Genomic DNA, 22,138 nt, shown 5'->3' with positions numbered 1-22,138 from the left:
CGCTCTCCACATCACTTCCTTGACAGACCTGTGGGTGAATTAGATACTTGTCCAGCTGATCGCCACTTCCCCCACTGGTATCTGTTGGTATCTGTTGTGCTTACAGTGATGGTGGATACCATACAAGACAGTATCTGAGCATCATCCTCCCCCCAGTGGTCAAGGGAGGAATACTGTGCTTGGATGTGTTTTTTAAACCACTTTTAAACTATTTTTTACCTTATTTTGGAAATATTTTCGGATTATTATATACACAATTTTATAAAATAAAGACACCTTTGAGACTTTATTACACTATGGAAGTCTCCTTTTCTTTGATATATGAGGATTAAGACCCACCGGGACACAACTGAAGATGTGACAGCAGTGAACAGGAAAGCCCTTGATTAGGATTACAGGCCTGATACCCCTGCAGGGGTTCCTACCTTTGGTGAGTGAGCATTTTGAGGGGGGTCACAGAAGTCACCACCTTACGCTGTACGCACGAAAGTCACCTGGTGAACAATCTGATTGCGGCACGAACTGCATGGGACTGTCACAAAAATATATTTTGATCTCCATAGTATATGGACTTTGCACTGAAACATAGAGATATATATGTTATTGATGTATGAGGAAAAATCTGTGTTTTTCTTACAGGACATAATATATATGTGCTGACATATGGTTTTTTTATGCATAGAATATGTTGTCTGGAGTTTTTGATTTAGTGATAGTATACTGACCTATCAGGAATATATGGGCTGTTAGATAGGTGTTTGGTGATAGGTTTTATATATCTCACAGTAGGTTGCACGTAAGTCCATGCTGATATACATCTATGTGGTTTAGTCATCTTCTACTAATCCGTGACAACATCACTATTTCCCTACATATAGAAAAACGTGGCCACATACAAGCTCACAAAAAACGTTTTCCATGTTTCCTGTATATGCTTAGGCATACAGGTTTTTGAGGTAGCGCCGTTGTATCCCTATAATATTATTTAAATAGATTGTTACTAGGCAGGACACCCCTAGGAGTGTCTTTGTTTTAAGGGAGGCCGCAACCTAAGCAAATATACCATATAGACTGTTCCTAAGCGCGGTTTTTTTCTGGTTTAATAAAAGACAAAATATGACTTCAACATGGCTAAATTACTTTTCAAATATATATATCCCTTACAATTAAAGTAATTGAATCAAAAAGTAGACTAGACTGTGATCACAAGAGGGAAACAAATCAAACACAGAGATTTCTTTAATTCAGTCATTTTTGCAGTGTCTGGTGTGGATCCAGGTGACTTTTCCTTCAAGTTTTGCAAAAACTGTACATGAAATAGATGCTGTATTGAGTCTCCAAACATTTCCTTATATATAAATGTCTCTTAACAATCCACAAGTCACCTGGTTTTAGTTTTAGATCCTTCCAAACGTTTACGATCTGGAATTGGGGAGAAAACACATAAATGAGTTTGTAAAAAACCTTAAAAGATCAGCAACGTTCTCTGTGAGATCCAAATGGAGGACTTCAGCTGCTGAGACAAAATATAAGCAAGTGAGTAACACACTCCCAAACAAAATCCCATTGGGAGAGAGTCCAACATCCCCCTTAGGGGCTTCATAAAATATAAGAAAACATTCAGGCAAAAGTTTTCTAGTTTCTTACTCTACTTTGTCCACTACATTGTAGACAGTAGGGGTGTAAAAATAAAACCTCAAAACTTCTAGTAAGGACTCTCCTATAAAAATGATTTCCTCTGTTACTCTCTGTACTTTCTGGCACTCTGTACTTACAAACTACTTCTGATAACACTTTTTACTGTGGCCTTTGCAGTAGCATTTGCCACTGGACATCCACAAAACATGTCCATACAGAAAAAATGCATACTTGTAAGATCCTGACTTGGGCATCTGGATATATATTTTTTTTGTAATCTCTGGAAGGGATGTTCAGCTTTTGGTAACAGGTAAAACAAGAAGTGGTATGTTATAAAAACAACTGTGGAGAACCCTGGCTTTATCCCATGCTCATTTACTAAGGCAGCCATAACTGCTTGTGACTGATGTCACAGTCCATGTGTCAAGCTGGAGGGAAAAGAGTGGTTGGCAGACATAAATGATCACCTTTTCCAAAGTCCTGTTTCATAAGAAGTTGCCCCCTGTGGACCACTTGTTCTTCTCGTTCTGGGTTCCTTAAATTTGAATTATTAATCCCAGCTATACTGGGCCAGAACTAGGGTGGAATCTGTGAGTTGCACAGACCCATCAAGTGTCCGGGGCTGTAAATGCAGCATCCTTAGTCACCTGGTCTGCTTCCATGTGTGAAAGTTAATGTGGCTACCTCAGCAAGAACCTGGAAGGCTGAAAACAGCCAATCAAATTAACTTGGCATGCTTTATTGGTTTACCTGCTGAAGTAAAAACAAACTTCTAGCCCTTCAAATGGAACCAAAAGCTCTCTATAGCTCGACTATCTATATAAATATACACTCTTTTTATAGCTCACAGGCTTTGCTAAAACACGGAGCTCTGCTTCTTGAGCTGGGGAAAAAGGATCCAATGACTTTGAATACAGAGTATCCTTCTGGGTGATAAACTGCATACTCAAATCTACAAAAAATTTAATATCTGGTTCTTCAGGGAGTGTGTCCTGCACTGGGCTCACAGCAGCTGATTCCTACACAATCAATTTAGAACATGTGATTTTCCTTTCTTTTGAATAAATGTACGCGTTTTTCATTGTTAGATTTGTACATAAACAAACTCATATTTTAAACCTTTAATTAGACAAACATTTAGTTAGCTGTATATTGCTGCGCAGAATGTCGGACCATTAAAAATTAAATGTTTGATCAAAACAATATCTAACTTTGTCTAATAGCATCTTTGCATAAAAGCTGCAGCTCTGATATATCGGGATGAACCCTTCATTACTGGGTCCAGCTTGCATAAATATATTACAATGGCTTGTTTTCTATCACGCTGTTTGTGTAAGAACTCCAGTTTCATGTTTCAAAAGACAACTTTTTCCTGGCAATATTATAATAAATGATAACAATACCCTGCGGTCATGCAGAGATGCCCATAAATCCAAAATATTCTTCTGCTTATACAACTGCACTTACAAGGAAAAGGGGCACATTATTTCACAATCCACACATTCTGCTTTGGTTTTCAAAAATAAAAATAAATAAAAACAAAAGGATCAACAATCTGTATGATGGACCAGAAAGCATCAAAAACTATAAAACAACAGGCTGCAGGTGACATCTATCCTAACAGGGTGTGTGGACTTGATGTGATTGGTCTGCTATATTTAAATTTTATTTATTATTACTCTCACATCATGGACCACACATCAAATTATTATCAAGAACCTTGAAATTTCATTTTTGTAGAAAAACTTCTTATGTATCCCATCCATCTTGGCTTTGTTAAATATTATGGCAGCTTTATTCCAAATAACAACCTCATCTTAATCTTTTTTTTTTCTCTCAATAAGGGCAAAATTGTTATCTCAATCTAAACTAATCCAATTTTACACATTTCCCCAATAACCTGGATTTCATTTCCAACCAAAGGTTGTCTAAACCAGTTTCAATATATCTATATTATTAATAAAATTGTAAACTCATATTAGAAATAAATACTCATTTATTACTTAATTTTACTTAATTTCCCTTTTATAAATGCACTGTTTCCACTCTCAAAAGATTTTCAATTTGTGCAATACATGGTTATATGTAACCTTCATTCTACCATGTTTGGAAAACAGATTCAAAATAATTGTGATCACATTGTTTATCATTAGATTTGTTATTTTGTTATAAATGTTTTGTCTAAAAAAATGGAATTGGCATGGTGTTCTTCCAGCTTATCACTGACCTCTCATCCCAGCCACATTCTTTCATGAGAGCACAAAGGAGGGGGTCACATCTGCGTACATGACACACACACAAGCAATAGAACTAAAGGTCCCAGCATTCACACACATATACACCAATATCTCTCTAAAATCGCTTACATTTTTCCCATTTGTACACAACACATGCATATCATTCTCTCACTTTCTTTTAACTCTCATTAATATTTCCCTGCCTAAATTCTGCTTTCCTTATTTTGTTCAGATATCTTTTATATCTAGCTTCTATGATCAGACGGGCAGCCAGAGTGCTCATCCCATCTTCCCTCTCTGACAACATATAAAGTATTCTGTTTTACCTCTCATTTCTCTGTTTCTGACTCTAATAGTTGTAGTGCCTGACCCCAAATTCATCCCGCAACTTAACATGAAAATGTCCCTTTCTGTCTAGTGTTATTGTCACCCTTGATCCATCCTGCTCACATAGATAACTGTTTCTCTAGCTGTTTACTCTGCATGATTCTTAGTCCCTGTGGACCTTGGTGGTAACCCAGTTACCCATTGTGGATCCCTGTTCACTTTGACAATTAATCAGTATAGGCACCGCACCTTCGGTTCATATATAGCACTCCTCTTGCGCTGGGCATTTTTGAGGGTCTCTTACCCTTCATTCCTTACTTAATTTAATGCCCATAATGACTGGCCAGTCTTCTCTACATGTGCCTATACCCTCTTGCTTCTAAACTACTTTATCTAGAAGATGTAGTACATATACCTGTGAACAGCACTATTCTTCCCTTTCTTATCTATAACACTCTGATAGACAATAGACAGTGACAACATAACATATAACCACCAATCAATACAGTTAGATTAAGGGGAATAAAATAGGTACCCTTTGTCCCGAAAATGTCTTACCGATCAAGGAAGTCTGATAACTCAAATGTAAGCAAAAGGCTTACCTCAGCCGGCTGATTATCAGAAATTCCCGGATCGTCTCAAGCTCCTCGTTTCGGATACTCAGGGTCACCTGGAATCCCCTCCTGGCTGGCTCGCCATGCTGACTTGGTTAAATTGATGATAGGCAATTCCTATCCTCATATTGATTAGTGGTTCCAAATTAATAACTACTGCAGTAGGGAACAGACACAAAAGATACGCTCAGCATCTTTCCAAATAACCGTTCTGCTTTATTATGACGCAATTGAGGGTTTTTATACACATGATTTTGTAGGTATCACATTAATATTACAATTATACGTTTATGGTAACAAGGGGCGTTACACCTAGTACACTCTGGTCGTAGTCAAACCAGCACTGCAGTAACACGTGGTGACATGGTGAGTCCCATATCTACAGTTCAAGCTGGCGAGGTGGCAAGCACAAGTAGTGTCCCGCTGTCACCAGGAAGACAAAGACAGGCCCGTCGAGCCCATAGTGCCCTTCCTGCTGCATTCGCCAATCCCAATTGGGAACCCACCACTTCTGCAGCACCCGTACTTCCCCCATTCACTGGCCAACCCGGCATTCAGGTGGAAACAGTTGATTTTACGTCACTTGATTTCTATTCTCTGTTTTTCACGGAAGATCTCTATAGATCTATTGTGGACCAAAGTAATTTGTATGCTGGTCAATACATCGCCGCTAATCCCCAGTCCTCCCTTGCCAGAGATGGGAAACCAATTCCGAATTTAAGACCTTTCTGGGCCTATCCCTCGACATGGGCATAGTTAAAATGAGTACGTTGCGGTCATATTGGTCCACTGACCCAATTTACCATATGCTCGTGTTCTCTGCCTCCATGACCAGGGCACGATACGAGCAGATCTTGCAGTTCATGCATTTTAACAACAATGAACTCTGTTGTCCTTGTGGAGACCCAGGATATGATCGGCTATACAAAACTCTGCCCCTCGTAAACCACTTCAACCAACGTTTTGCAGACTTGTTTACTCCCCATCAAGTTGTCTGTGTTGATGAGTCCCTGATTAAGTTTTCTGGCCGTTTGTCTTTCAAACAGTATCTTCCCAGCAAGCGTGCCAGATATGGGGTCAAGATGTATAAGTTCTGTGACAGGGCCACAGGCTATACATGCAGTTTTATGGTTTATGAGGGAAGAGATAGTCACGTAGAGCCGCCAAACTGCCCAAATTACATAGGGAGCGCTGGCATGATTGTGTGGGACTTGGTGTCACCCTTATTCGGAAAGGGGTACCATTTGTATGTGGACAATTATTACACAAGCGTGCCACTTTTTAATCACTCGTTTGATCATCAGATTGGCGCATGTGGCGCATAACCAAAATATGGGAGGGGTGGACCTCAACGACCAGTTGTTGGCGCCGCACCTAGTTGCCCATAAGCCCAGACGCTGGTACAAAAAAGTGTCTATTTATTTTAATTGGCTTTGCTGAACGCTCATGTGCTATACAGAGCTTCAGGATGGACTGGATCCTTCCTTAAATTCCAGGAAGAGATCGTCAGAGCCCTTCTGTTTCCAGACGGTGGTCCACCTCACCTTCCCAATCCAAATGCAGCAAGCCGGCTACATAAGAGGCATTTTCTGTATGTTCTCCCGAGTACCCCTACCCAAGGAGCCCCCCAAAGAAGATGTCGTGTCTGCAGCAAGCGTGGATATAGGCATGACACCCGCTATTATTGTCCCTCCTGTCCTGACAATCCTGGTCTTTGCATTGGTGAATGTTTTGAACGCTACCATACACTAGTTGAGTATTAGCGTAGGGTACAGCGCTGCACAGACTAGGACACACTTACACAGGGTCTCCCAAGATGCCATTGCATTTTTGCATTTTGAGAGACCCGAACCTGGAACTGTTACAGTTACAACCGTTACAGTTACAAAAAAAGGGTAAAAAAAAAACACAAAAAATATATAGAATAAAAAAAAAAAAGTTGTTTTATTGTTCTCTTTCTCTCTTTTATACTTTACTGTGTTTTATTGTTTTCAGGTACACCATTCAGCTGCAGCGTGGATTTATTTATCTTGACAGCAACAGCTTTTGCTCCCACGATACATAAAGCCATGACTCCAGCGCTGTAGGAGGTGATTTCACCACCACAGTTAAAAAAAAGAGCATATATGCCGAAGCATGGGGGCAGCAGGGGTGGAGAAGCGATTTTACTCCTAACTTTTGGGGTGGATGCCCCCATGCTTTGGCCTATATTTTTTAGGCCATTCAGCTGCAGCACTGATTTATTCATCTTGACAGCAACAGCGTTTGCTCCCACGATACATAAAGCTATGACTCCAGCGCTGTAGGAGGTGATTTCACCACCACAGTTAAAAACAAAATGGTGCATGTATGCCCATCATTAGAAGTGGGTGGATGAAGGGAGGTATTCTAATGGTGGGCATACCCACCGATCAATCTCTTGTACCAGCAACGTACTGGTATGTTGCTGGACTTTGAGTGGTTATACCAGAATGATGCCTGCGGGTTTAGGTATCATCTTGGTATCATTCTTTTCAGCCAGCAGTTGGCTTTTATGTAAAAGCAATCTTAGTGGCTAATTAGCCTCTACGCTGCTTTTACAAGCAGTGGGAGGGAATGTCCCCCCCCCACCGTCTTCCATGGTTTTCTCTGGCTCTCCTGTCCCAGAAGGGAACCTGAGAATGCAGGCGGTGGTTCCGCCAGCTGACCATAGAGCTGATCAGAGACCAGAATGGCTCCAATTATCTCTATGGCCTAAGAAACCGGAAGCTACGAGCATTTCATGACCTAGATTTGGCCGGATGTAAACAACGCCATTGGGAAATTGGGAAAGCATTTTATCACACCGATCTTGTTGTGGTCAGATGCTTTGAGGGCAGAGGAGATATCTAGGGTCTAATAGACCCCAATTTTTTCAAAAAAGAGTACCTGTCACTACCTATTGCTATCATAGGGGATATTTACATTCCCTGAGATAACAATACAAATAATAAAAAAACAAAAACGAAAGGAACAGTTTAAAAATAAAATAAAAAAGCAAAATAAATAATAAAAAAAAAAAAAAGCACCCCTGTCCCCCCCTGCTCTCGCGCAAAGGTGAATGCAAGCGTCAGTCTGGCGTCATATGTAAACAGCCATTGCACCATGCATGTGAGGTATCACCGCGAAGGTCAGATTGAGAACAGTAATTTTAGCAGTAGACCGCCTCTGTAAATCAAAAGTGGTAACCTGTAAAGGCTTTTAAAGGCTTTTAAAAATGTATGTAGTTTGTCGCCACTGCACGTTTGTGTGTAATTTTAAAGCATGTCGTGTTTGGTATCCATGTACTCGGCCTAAGAGCATCTTTTTTATCTCATCAAACATTTGGGCAATATAGTGTGTTTTAGTGCATTAAAATTAAAAAAAAAATGTATTTTTTCCCAAAAAAATGCGTTTGAAAAATCGCTGCGCAAATACCGTGTGAAAAAAGAAATGAAACACCCACCATTTTAATCTGTAGGGCCTTTGCTTTAAAAAAATATATAATGTTTAGGGGTTCAAAGTAATTTTCTTGCAAAAAAAAAATTTTTTTTTCATGTAAACAAAAAGTGTCAGAAAGGGGAAAAGTGGTTAGAAGTGTGGGTGATGTGTGACATAAGCTTCTAAATGTTGTTCATAAAATGCCAGGACAGTTCAAAACCCCCCCAAAATGTCCCCATTTTGGAAAGTAGACACCCCAAGCTATTTGCTGAGAGGCATGTCGAGTCTATGGAATATTTTATATTTTGACACAAGTTGCGGGAAAAATACAATTTTTTTATTTTTTTTGCACAAAGTTGTCACTAAATGATATATTGCTCAAACATGCCATGGGCATATGTGAAATTACACCCCAAAAAAAATTCTGTTGCTTCTCCTGGGTACAGGGATACCACATGTGTGAGACTTTTTGGGAGCCTAGCCGCGTACGGTACCCCAAAAACCAAGCACTGCCTTCAGGCTTTCTAAAGGTGTCAATTTTTGATTTCACTCCTCACTGCCTAGCACAGTTTCGGAGGCCATGGAATGCCCAGATGGCACAAAACCCCCCCCCCCCCCAAATGACCCCATTTTGGAAAGTAGACACACCAAGCTATTTGCTGAGAGGTATGGTGAGTATTTTGCAGACCTCACTTTTTGTAACAAAGTTTTGAAAATTGAAAAAAGAAAAAAAAATACATTTTTCTTTTCTCTTTCTTCATTTTCAAAGACAAATGAGAGCTGCAAATTTACTTTCCAAAATGGGGTAATTTGGGGGGGGGGGTTGTGCTATCTTGGCATTTTATGGCCTTCGAAACTGTGATAGGTAGTGAGGAGTGAAATCAAAAATTTACACCCTTAGAAATCCTGAAGGCGGTGATTGGTTTTCGGGGCCCCATATGCAGCTAGGCTCCCAAAAAGTCCCACACACGTGGTATCCCTGTACTCAGGAGAAGCAGCAGAATGTATTTTGGAGTGTAATTCCACATATTCCCATGGCATGTTTGAGCAATATATCATTTAGTGACAACTTTGTGCAAAAAAAAATTAAAATAAAAAGTTTGTCATTTTCCCGCAACTTGTGGCAAAATATAAAATATTCCATGGACTCAACATGGCTCTCAGCAAATAGCTTGGGGTGTCTACTTTCCAAAATGGGGTCATTTGGGGAGGGGGGTTGTGCCATCTTGGCATTTTATGGCCTTCAAAACTGTGATAGGTAGTGAGGAGTGAAATCAAAAATGTATGCCCTTTGAAATCCTTAAGGCAGTGCTTGGCTTTCGGGGCCCCGTACGCGGCTAGGCTCCCAAAAAGTCCCACACATGTCATATCCCCGTACTCAGGAGAAGCAGCAAAATGTATTTTGGTGTGCAATTCCACATATAACCATGGCATGTGTGAGCAATATATAATTTAGTGACAACTTTTTGTAAAAAAAATGTTTTTATTTTTTTTTGTCATTATTTAATTACTTGGGACAAAAAGAATAAATATTCAATGGGCTCAACATGCCTCTCAGCAATTTCCTTGGGGTGTCTACTTTTCAAAATGGGGAATTTGGGGGGAGGGGTTGTACTGCCCTGCCATTTTAGCACCTCAAGAAATGAGATAGGCAGTCAAAAACTAAAAGCTGTGTAAATTCCAGAAAATGTACCCTAGTTTGTAGACGCTATAACTTTTACGCAAACCAATAAATATATGCGTATTGACATTTTTTTTACCAAAGACATGTGGCTGAATACATTTTGGCCTAAATGTATGACTAAAATTGAGCTCATTGGATTTTTCTTAACAAAAAATAGAAAATATAATTTTTTTCAAAATTTTCGGTCTTTTTCCGTTTATATCGCAAAAAATAAAAATCGCAGAGGCAATCAAATGTGATCAAAAGCTCTATTTGTGGGAAAAAAAGGACGCAAATTTCGTTTGGGTACAACATTGCATGACCGCGCAATTACCAGTTAAAGCAGCGCAGTGCCAAATTGTAAAAAGTCCTCTGGTCTTTAGGCAGCCAAAAAGTCCGGGGCTTAAGTGGTTAACACTTCACGATTGACAAAAGATAAATATATCCAGAATAGTCACTCTGACTGTTATTCCAACCATCTGGTCACCGGTCATTTCTATGCTCGTCATTTGGCGGTGGCCAATTGTTTCTCCTGGTACCCGATGGGGGAGAGCCCGGAGTAGCACCAGTTGGAGGATCAAGCGGCGGAAGCACCCCTATGATTGTTCTTATGGTGCACAGAATCACCAGCTGAAAACAAGGATATCTGAATGATGCCTGCAGCTACTATTATTTCCACTGAAAGTCCAGGATGTCATATGACGTCTTTGGGCGGGAAGTGGTTAATTTCAGTAACTCTTCAAACTTTTATAGATTCACCCTTTTTTTTTACCAAAATCCCATTATCAATTTTAATTTAACCCCAAACTTTTAGGGAAAAAAATATTATCAGGAACATGGGCCTAATAACCTCTACTCGGAAAACAAGAAAACACAATATGAGACAACTCTGTGTACATTTCAGCTGGTTCCCGACCGCCGCACGCCAATTTATGTCGGCAGAATGGCACGGGGGGCAAATGGGTGTACCTGTACACCCTCCCTTCCCAATGATTTATGGTCTGGACCTGCTGATCGGTCCTAACGAATGGAAACCTTCCCCTGTCTGTGTAAGTGTAAACAGACAGGAGGAAGTGATGTCATCTCTTCTCGTGGAGTCTTTTCGATTCCAGTGAGAGGAGAGAGAACATCTAACCATGAGTTGCACAACACTACACTAACACCAGTACACACAGGTACACTGGCCCCCCCCCTGATCGCCCCCTAGTTAACCCCTTCACTCCCTGTCACTGTGTCACCAATTGCAGTTTTCAGATTCTTCACTGATCACTGCATTGGTGTCATTTGTGACTGAAATAAGTGTTAGGTCTAGGTTACCCCCCTAATAAAGGTTTAACCCCTTGATCGCCCCCAGTTAACCCTTTCAACCCTGTCACCAGTGTCACTAATCGATCGTCGTATTTGTGTCACGGGTGATGCTAGTTAGCCAGTTAGTTGATTCGTTTTACCATCAGGTTTTTATAGCGTCAGGTACCCCCATATATTACCTAATAAAGGTTTTAACCCCCTGATTGCCCCCTAGTTAACCCTTTCACCCCCTGTCACCAGTGATCACTGTATTAGTGTTACGGGTGACGCTGGTTAGTTGGTTTGTTTTTTATAGCATCAGGGCACCCGCTGTATATTACCCAATAAAGGTTTAACTCCCTGATCGCCCGGTAGGTGATATCAGTTAAGTTTTAGTGTCAGTCAGGGTCTGAGTTGCCCCAGGCAGCGTCAGATTAGTGCCAGTAGTGCTAACACCCATGCACGCACCATACACCTCCCTTAGTAGTATAGTGTCTGAACGGATCGATATCTGATCTGATCAGATCTATACTAGTGTCCCCAGCAGTTTAGGGTTCCCAAAAATGCAGTGTTAGCGGGATCAGCCCAGATACCTGCTAGCACCTGCGTTTAACCCCTCCGCCCAGCCCACCCAAGTGCAGTATCAGTCGATCACTGTCACTTACAAAAAAATCAAAAGGTACACTAGTGAAGAGGCCTACAGCATAACAGATAGCGGAAAGGAAGTCACTCATCTGTCAGATTCAGGCTCAGAATACGGTCCTGTAGACAGCAGCGGCACCCTGACAGATAGCTCTGACAACGGAGTTGTGGTCCCCGCCAAGGTCAGGCGTACCCGACCCCGTTCTTCTGCTGTCGTTGAGGTGCAAGAACCGCAGGGCTCTCGTACTTCCCCTATTCACTGGCCAACCTGGAATTCAGGTGGAAACAGTTGATTTTACGTCACTTGATTTTTATTCGCTGTTTTTCATGGAAGATCTCTATAGATCTATTGTGGACCAAAGCAATTTGTATGCTGGTCAATTAATCGCCGCTAATCCCCATTTGACCCTTGCCAGAGATTGGAAACCTATTACGGTTTTAAAAATTTAGGACCTTTCTGGGCCTATCCCTCCTAGTTACATAGTTACATAGTAGGTGAGGTTGAAAAAAGACACAAGTCCATCAAGTCCAACCTATGTGTGTGATTATGTGTCAGTATTGCATTGTATATCCCTGTATGTTGTGGTCATTCAGGTGCTTATCTAATAGTTTCTTGAAGCTATCAATGCTCCCCGCTGAGACCACCGCCTGTGGAAGGGAATTCCACATCCTTGCCGCTCTTACAGTAAAGAACCCTCTACGTAGTTTAAGATTAAACCTCTTTTCTTCTAATTTTAATGAGTGGCCACGAGTCTTGGTAAACTCTCTTCTGCGAAAAAGTTTTATCCCTATTGAGGGGTCACCAGTCCGGTATTTGTAAATTGAAATCATATCCCCTCTCAAGCGTCTCTTCTCCAGAGAGAATAAGTTCAGTGCTCGCAACCTTTCCTCATAACTAATATCCTCCAGACCCTTTATTAGCTTTGTTGCCCTTCTTTGTACTCGCTCCATTTCCAGTACATCCTTCCTGAGGACTGGTGCCCAGAACTGGACCGCATACTCTAGGTGCGGTCGGACCAGAGTCTTGTAGAGCGGGAGAATTATTGTTTTATCTCTGGAGTTGATCCCCCTTTTAATGCATGCCAATATTCTGTTTGCTTTGTTAGCAGCAGCTTGGCATTGCCTGCCATTGCTGAGCCTATCATCTACTAGGACCCCCAGGTCCTTTTCCATCCTAGATTCCCCCAGAGGTTCTCCCCCCAGTGTATAGATTGCATTCATATTTTTGCCACCCAAATGCATTATTTTACATTTTTCTACATTGAACCTCATTTGCCATGTAGTCGCCCACCCCATTAATTTGTTCAGGTCTTTTTGCAAGGTTTCCACGTCCTGCGGAGAAGTTATTGCCCTGCTTAGCTTAGTATCGTCTGCAAATACAGAGATTGAACTGTTTATCCCATCCTCCAGATCGTTTATGAACAAATTAAATAGGATTGGTCCCAGCACAGAACCTTGGGGAACCCCACTACCCACCCCTGACCATTCTGAGTACTCCCCATTTATCACCACCCTCTGAACTCGCCCTTGTAGCCAGTTTTCAATCCATGTACTCACCCTATGGTCCATGCCAACAGACATTATTTTGTACAGTAAACGTTTATGGGGAACTGTGTCAAATGCTTTTGCAAAATCCAGATACACCACGTCTACAGGCCTTCCTTTATCTAGATGGCAACTCACCTCCTCATAGAAGGTTAATAGATTGGTTTGGCAAGAACGATTCTTCATGAATCCATGCTGATTACTGCTAATGATATAGTTCGTATTACTAAAATCCTGTATATAGTCCCTTATCATCCCCTCCAAGAGTTTACATACTATCGATGTTAGGCTAACTGGTCTGTAATTCCCAGGGATGTATTTTGGGCCCTTTTTAAATATAGGTGCTACATTGGCTTTTCTCCAATCAGCTGGTACCATTCCAGTCAGTAGACTATCTGTAAAAATTAGGAACAACGGTCTGGCAAACCTCATAGGCATAACTAAAAAGAGTGAGTTGCGGTCATATTGGTCCACTGACTCAATTCACCATATGCCCGTGTTCTCTGCCTCCATGACCAGATACGAGCAGAACTTGCGGTTCATGCACTTCAATGACAATGAACTCTGTCATCCTTGGGGTGACCCTGGATACGATCGGCTCTACAAAATTCGGCCCCTCGTAAATCACTTCAACCCACAGTTTGTAGCCTTGTTTACTCCCCATCAAGTTGTCTGCATTGATGAGTTCCTGATTAAGTTTTCTGGCCGCTTGTCTTTCAAACAATATCTTCCCAGCAAGCGTGCCAGATATGGGTCAAGATGTATAAGCTCTGTGACAGGGCCACAGGCTATACATATAGTTTTATGGTTTACGAGGGAAGAGATAGTCATGTAGAGCCGAAGAACTGCCCAGATAACATAAGGAATGCTGGTAAGATTGTGTTGGACTTGGTTTCCCCCTAATTCAGAAAGGGGTACCGTTTGTATGTGGACAATTATTACACGAGCGTGCCACTTTTTAGTCACTTGTTTGATCATGGAATTGGCGCATGTGGCACTGTGCGATCTAATCACCGGGGCTTTCCCCAGCGGCTTGTAGATTCTCGTCTTAAGCTGGGGGAGAGAGCCTGCTTGAAGTGTAATAATTTGCTCGCTGTGAAGTGGAGGGATAATCAGAATGTTTTCGTTCTGTCCTCCCTTCACGCAGACACGACGGTCCAAATTCCTACGATGACTGGTGTTGTGGAGAAACCCCTCTGTGTCCACGAATATAACCTTAATATGGGAGGGATGGACCTCAATGACCAGTTGTTAGCGCCGTACCTAGCTGCCCGTAAGGCCAGACGCTATTACAAAAAAGTGTCTGTATACTTATTTCAATTGGCTCTACTGAATGCTTATGTGCTAGCACATACAAAGCTTCAGGACGAACTGGATCCTTCCTTAAATTCCAGGAAGAGATCATCACAGCCCTTCTGTTTCCAGATGGTGCTGTGGCCCAACTTCCCAATCCAAATGCAGTAAGCCAGCTGCATGAGAGGCATTTTCCTTATGGTACCCCTACCCAACGAGCCCCCCAAATAAAATGTTGTGTCTGTAGAAAGCGCGGATATAGGCATGACACCCGCTATTATTGTCCCTCCTGTCCTGACCATCCTGGCCTTTGCATTGGTGAATGTTTTGAACACTACCACACGCTAGTGGAGTATTAGCATAGGGTACAGCACTGCACAGACTAGGACACACATTCACAGGGTTTCCAAAGATGCCATCGCATTTTGGGGAACCGAACGTTACAAAAAAAGTGTAAAAAAAAAAGTTAAAAAAACACAAAAAATATAAAATAAAAAAAACAAAAGTAGTTGTCGTTTTATTGTTCTCTCTCTATTCTCTCTCTATTGTTCTGCTCTTTTTTACTTTATTCTACAATGCAATGTTTTATTGTTACTATGTTTTATCATGTTTGCTTTTCAGGTATGTAATTCTTTTATACTTTACTGTTTACTGTTTGTCGACCATTTTTTTGCTTTCAGGTATGATATTCAGCTGCAGCACTGATTTAATTATCTTGACAACAACAGCGTTTGCTCCCACTATACGTAAATCAGTGACTCCAGTGCTATAGAAGGTGATTTCACCATCAAAATTTTAAAAAAAAAGAGAATATATGCCGAAGCATGGGGGTAGAGGTGGAGGGGTGATTTGCCCCTAACATTAGGGGTGGATTGCCCCCATGCTTCGGCATATATTTTTTAGGCACAGATTGCGTTAAAAAATGTTTTATTTTTTCTATGTTTTATTGTATTTGCTTTCCAGGTATGGTAAATCTTACTCGTATACTGTAATGTTACTTTGTTTTATTGTTAACCATCATTTGCTTAGCAGGTACGCCATTCAGCTGCAGCACTGATTTATATATCTTGACAGCAACAGAGTTTGCTCCCACAATACGTAAAGCCATGACTCCAGCGCTGTCAGAGGTGATTTCACCACCACAGTTAAAAAAAAAAAGAGCATATATGCATGGGGGCAGGGGTGGAGGAGCGATTTGCTCTTAACATCAGGGGCGGATTGCCCCCATGCTTCGGCATATATTTTTAGGCACAGATTGCGTTAAAAAATGTTTTATTTTTACTGTGTTTGCTTTGCAGGTATGGTAAGTCTAATGCCCCGTACACACGGTCGGACATTCCGACAACAAAATCCATGGATTTTTTCCGACGGATGTTGGCTCAAACTTGTCTTGCATACACACGGTCACACAAATCTTGTCGCAAATTCCAAACATCAAGAACGTGGTGATGTACAACACTTACAACGAGCCGAAAAAAATTAAGTTCAATAGCCAGTGTGGCTCTCCTGGTTGATTCTGAGCATGCGTGGAACTTTGTGCGTCAGAATTTACGACAACGGATTTTGTTGTCGTAAAATTTGAGATCCAGATCTAAAATTTTGTGTGATGGAAATTCCGATGGAAAATGTCTGATGGAGCCAACAACAAGCTCCCATCGAACATTTCCCGTCGGAAAATCCGACCGTGTGTACAGGGCATTACTGTTATACTGTAATGTTACTTTGTTTTATGGTTAACCATCATTTGCTTAGCAGGTACGCCATTCAGCTGCAGCACTGATTTATTCATCTTGACAGCAACAGCGTTTGCTCCCACGATACGTAAATCAGCGACTCAAGTGCTGTAGGAGGTGATTTCACCCCCACAGTTAAAAAAAAAAAATGGTGCATGTATGCCCATCATTAGAAGTGGGTGGATGAAGGGTGGTATTCTAATGGTGGGCATACCCACCGATCAATCTCTTTTTTTGTTCAGTCCACAGGCTGCATGAAAAAAAGAACATTACAATGTATGCCCAACAAGGACCAGCAACGTATTGGTATGTTGCTGGACTTTGAGTGGTTATACCAGAATGATGCCTGTAGGTTTAGGTATCATCTTATTATCATTCTTTTCAGCCAGCGGTCAGCTTTTGTATAAAAGCAATCCTAGATTAGCCTCTACGCTGCTTTTACAAGCAGTGGGAGAGAATAACCCCCCCCCCCACTGTCTTCCATGGTTTTCTCTGGCTCTCCTGTGCCAACAGGGAACCTAAGAATGCCGCCGGTGGTTCTGCCAGCTGACCATAGAGCTGATCAGAGACCAGAATGGCTCCAATCATCTCTATGGCCTAAGAAACCGGAAGCTACAAGCATTTCATGACTTAGATTTGGCCGGATGTAAACAATGCCATTGGGAAACTGGGAAAGCATTTTATCACACCAATCTTGGTGTGGTCAGATGCTTTGAGGGCAGAGGAGAGATCTAGGGTCTAATAGACGCCAATTTTTTCAAAAAAGAGTACCTGTCACTACATAATGTTATCATAGGGGATATTTACATTCCCTGAGATAACAATAAAAATATTAAAAAAAAATGAAAGGAGCAGTTTATAAATATAATAAAAAAAGCAAAATAAATAATTAAAAAAAAAAAAGCACCCCTGTCCCCCCGTGCTCACGAGCAAGGGCGAACGCAAGTGTTGGTCTGGTGTCATATGTAAACAGCAATTGCACCATGCATGTGAGGTATGACCGCAAAGGTCAGATTGAGGGCAGTAATTTTAGCAGTAGACCTCCTCTGTAAATTTAAAATGGTAACCTGCAAAGGCTTTTAAAAATGTGTGTAATTTGTCACCCTTGCACGTTTGTGTGCAATTTTAAAGCATATGGTGTTTGGTATCCATGTACTCGGCATGAGATCATCTTTTTTATTCCATCAAACATTTGGGCAATATAGTGTGTTTTTGTACAATAAAATTAAAAAAAGTTTGTTTTTTCCCAAAAAAAATGCATTTGAAAAATCCCTGCACAAATACCGTGTGAAAAAAAAAATTGCAACACCCACCATTTTAATCTTTAGGACCTTTGCTTTAAAAAATATATATAATGTTTGGGGGTTCAAAGTAATTTTCTTGCAAAAAAATAATAAGTGTCAGAAAGGGCTTCATGTGGTTAGAAAAGTGGGTGATGTGTGACATAAGCTTCTAAATGTTGTACATAAAATGCCGGGACAGTTCAACCCCCCCCCCAAATGACCCCTTTTTGGAAAGTAGACACCCCAAGCTATTTGCTGATAGGCATGTTGAGTCTATGGAATATTTTATATTTTCGGGAAAATTACACTGTTGTCACTAAATGATATGTTGTCCAAACATGGCATGGTTATATGTGGAATTACACCCCAAAATACATTCTGCTACTTCTCCTGAGTATGGGGATACCTCATGTGTGAGACTTTTTGGGAGCCTAGCCGTGTACAGGACCCCGAAAACCAAGCACCGCCTTCAGGATTTCTAAGGGTGTAAATTTTTATATTTTTTTCCTCACTACCTATCACAGTTTTGAAGGCCATAAAATGCCAAGATAGCATAACCCCCCCCCCCCCCAATGACCCCATTTTGGAAAGTAGACACCCCAAACTATTTGATAAGAGGCATGTTGAGTCCATGGATTATTTTATATTTTGCCACAAGTTGCGTGAAAATGACAATTTTTTTTTTTTGCACAAAGTTGTCACTAAATGATCTATTGCTCAAACATGCCATGGGCATATGTGAAATTACACCCCAAAATACATTCTTCTGCTTCTCCTGAGTACGGAGATACCACACGTGTGAGACTTTTTGGGAGCCTAGTAGTGTACAGGACCACGAAAACCAATCACTGCCTTTAGGCTTTCTAAGGGCGTAAAATGGTGATTTCACTTCCTCACTACCTATCACAGTTTCGGAGGCCCTGAAATGTCAAGATAGCACAAAACCCCCTCAAATTACACCATTTTGGAAAGAAGACACTTCAAGCTTTTTGCTGAGAGGCATGTTGTGTCCATGGAATATTTGATATTTTGCCACAAGTTTCGGGAAAATTACAATTTTTTTTTTTACACATAGTTGTCACTAAATGATATTTCCTGTCATATCTTCATGGCAGCATACACTTTGGGTTGTGACTCCGCCCCTCACAACCTGATAGGACCACATAACTATAAGTTGTAAAGATGGCCCCCGCCCCAGTATTCTCTTATTTTTCCTCACCTGAAGGACCGAAGATATCAGAAGCACCCCCTTACCGAATTCGCCCCAGCCAGGTTCTAGCCTCTCCTGGGTGGAAGTCCTTGCCAGTACAGCCTCTAAACGTGTGTGCGGCTTCAGTATAAGCCTTAAATAGGCTTAGTTGTGTGCAGTGGTCTCCATTTGCTTTTTCCATTCTGTGGTGTGGCTTGCTGGGTGCTGTGGTTCCTCTCTGTGTCCCCTGGTTCGTGCGGGTGTCTCGGCTCTTCCGTGCATGCGCAGAGCACGCTCTCAGGGCGTTCTGGCGTCTTTGCCAGGTTCCAAGATGGCGCCGAGCTCGGCTCGGTGCCACTGCACATGCGCGGGCGGGACGTGAACCCGGCGGCCATGGCGGTGCATTTAAAAAGGACTCAGGCTGTCATTTCTGGTGCCTCCTCTTACCTGAAGTTTACTGGCTGTATTATTGGCTCTGTTTTACTCCTGGCGCTCCCCTTCCGGGGTAAGTGTTGCTCCCTTCTTTACTGTACCCTCCAGGTGTATCACAGTTTCTTCCTTTCCATGGAGACCGCTGCCCCAGCAGATCACCATCAGCCCAATAGGTAAGGGGGGGGGGATGTTCATGGTAAGTAGTGAAGATTGAAAAAGAGAGCAGGATCGTGCTCATGCTACCTATTTGGTCAGCCCTACCAGGTCATCAAGGTCGTCAAAATCAAGACGAAGGGAGACCTCATGCAGGAGAAGCCGCTCCAGTCATAGGCGAAGCCGTTAACGCGGCAGAAGTCGCTCAGCGCACATGGGAAGCCGTAGGAGGAGCCGTTCCTACTACAGGCACAGACATTCCCATTACAGAAGATCCCCTGCTCGTAGGCGTCAGTCTCCTGCTCATCCTTCCCGTCCAGCGGGGAATGCTTGCTGGGTAAGTGGGGCCACGGCCCTTCCAGACAAATTGGCCTGCCGCAGATGTATGGATGAAGCCACCAGGGAGAAAGAGCTGGTCACTATAGAACCTGCCGGGGTCCCTGCTCTGCATGTCTCAACTCCAGATGCGGAGGCTACAGCCCAAAGCACCTCACCATCTCATCCCAGCATGTCAAGGGAACAAGAATTCCCGTCGGACGATGAAGAGCCGGAGGCGTCAGCTGGGTTTGATTTCTCGCTCATAGGACCCTTTGTAAAGTCGGTCAAGGAAGCGATTAGCTGGGAGGAACTCGAGGAGGTACAGCAGAAACAGAGAAAATATTTTCCTAACCTCAAGAAAGTGCCTGAAGCCTTCCCATTTATAGAAGAGCTAGATGAGCTTATTAAAGAGGAATGGCAGAATCCGGAGAAAAAAATGAGTCTTTCCAACAGACTTGCTAAGTTGTACCCTCTGTCTCCCTTGGTTTCCCCTCCGGTGGTAGACGCTTCTTTGATGCGCCTAGCCAGGCACGTGACGCTCCCCATTGAGGACACAGTGACATTCAGAGATGTATTGGACAGGAAGGTAGATACAGACCTTAAGAGGGCCTACATCTTCGCAGGAGGGGCCTGCAGACCAGCAGTGGCACTGGCCGCCGTCGGAAGAGCTATTTCAGGTTGGTCATCAAGCACCGCAAAACTCGTTGCCGAGGGCGCAGATCAAGACCAGATCATTAAAGCCCTACGGGAACTCAGCCTTGCAGGGGACTTTGTGGCGGAAGCTTCCGTAGATACCATCAGGTCCATTTCAAGATCCATGTTAGCCACTGTAATGGCCAGAAGGGCGTTATGGCTTAAGCTCTGGTCAGCCGACCCTGTCTCAAAATCTAACTAGTGCCAGATTCCATATGATGGGGTAAACCTCTTTGGTGCAAAGCTGGATACAGCAATTTCCAAGGTGACAGGCGGGAAGTCAGGTCTCATCCCTTCAGACAGGAGACCAAAGCAACAAAAAGCACCCCCCTTTAAGCGCAACTCCCGGACAGATACAGGGATGCAAGATCTTATAGACCTGGGAAGGAGTACAGGAGAACTTGGAAGAACCCTCAGACGTCCTTCCTAAAATTCCAAAAAATCAAAACCCCTGCCTCCAATGAGCATAAATGAGTACGCCCGCCCAACCAGCGATAGTGGGTGCCAGGCTCACAGGATTCAAGTTGGTCTGAGCGGATTTGATAAAGGACCCTTGGACAGTGTCCACCATTTGGGTCGGGCACAGGTGGTCGTTTAAAAACCGCCCCCCAAGGGGTCACTTCTGCGCAACCAAGCTCCCTCCTTCCAAAGGAAAAAGGCTGTCCCTGATACAGTACATCCAGGATCTGCTGTGGAAGCAAGCAATAGCGGTGGTCCAAAGAGGGCAGGGTTTCTATTCCCCACTCTTCCTGGTAAAAAAGAAGTCAGGGGATTTCCGCCCTGTCCTGGACCTAAAAGACCACAACCGGTCAATCCGGGTAGAAACGTTCAGGATGGAAAGCCTTCAATCAATCCTCCAAGTGATAAATCGGGGGATTGGATGCTTTCAATCGATCTTCAGGACGCATACCTGCATATCCCTATCCATGCAGAGTTCCAAAGATTCCTTCGTTTCACTGTACTGGCACTTCCAGTTTCGAAGTCTCCCGTTCGGGATCTCCACCACACCCAGGACATTCACAAAGGTCCTATTGCCCGTGATAGCCCACCTGAGAGAGAGAGGATTGAGGGTCCACCATTACCTGGACGACATCCTGCTCCTCTCGGACAACAAGCAGTCGCTCATCCAGCATCGAGAAATCCTGGTCTCCACCTTACAGTCTCTAGGGTGGCTGATAAACTGGAGGAAGAGCAGTATCCATCCCACTCAGAGAATGGTCTTTTTGGGGGCCGAGCTAGACACAAGGGAGAACACAGTAGAGCTTCCAAGAGGAATGATTCCTCCCCTAATTCAGAAGGTGAAGGCCATCTCGGCCAAGAGGCTACCGGTCAGAGCATGCCTCAGCATCCTGGGCTCCTTAGCATCTACCATTCCGATGGTCCAGTGGGCGCAGTGGAACTCGAGGCCTTTCCAAATTTCCTTCCTGTGCCAATGGAACGGTATCTCAATGTCCCAGTCGATCTACATCTCTCAGGAAGTTAAGCAGTCGTTGCTGTGGTGGACACGACCTTGCAACTTGAGAAGGTGCGAACACATAGTCACTCCTCACCAGGAGACGGTGACCTCAGATGCCAGTCTGCAGGGGTGGGGAGCCCACTATCAGGAATACGCGGCTCAAGGGCGTTGGCCGTTCAGGATACAGGATTCAGTGT

Source organism: Aquarana catesbeiana, linkage group LG06 (assembly GCF_042186555.1).
Source record: "Aquarana catesbeiana isolate 2022-GZ linkage group LG06, ASM4218655v1, whole genome shotgun sequence".
In the NCBI taxonomy this organism is placed as follows: domain Eukaryota; kingdom Metazoa; phylum Chordata; class Amphibia; order Anura; family Ranidae; genus Aquarana; species Aquarana catesbeiana.
Note: the sequence above shows the minus strand (reverse complement) of the source record.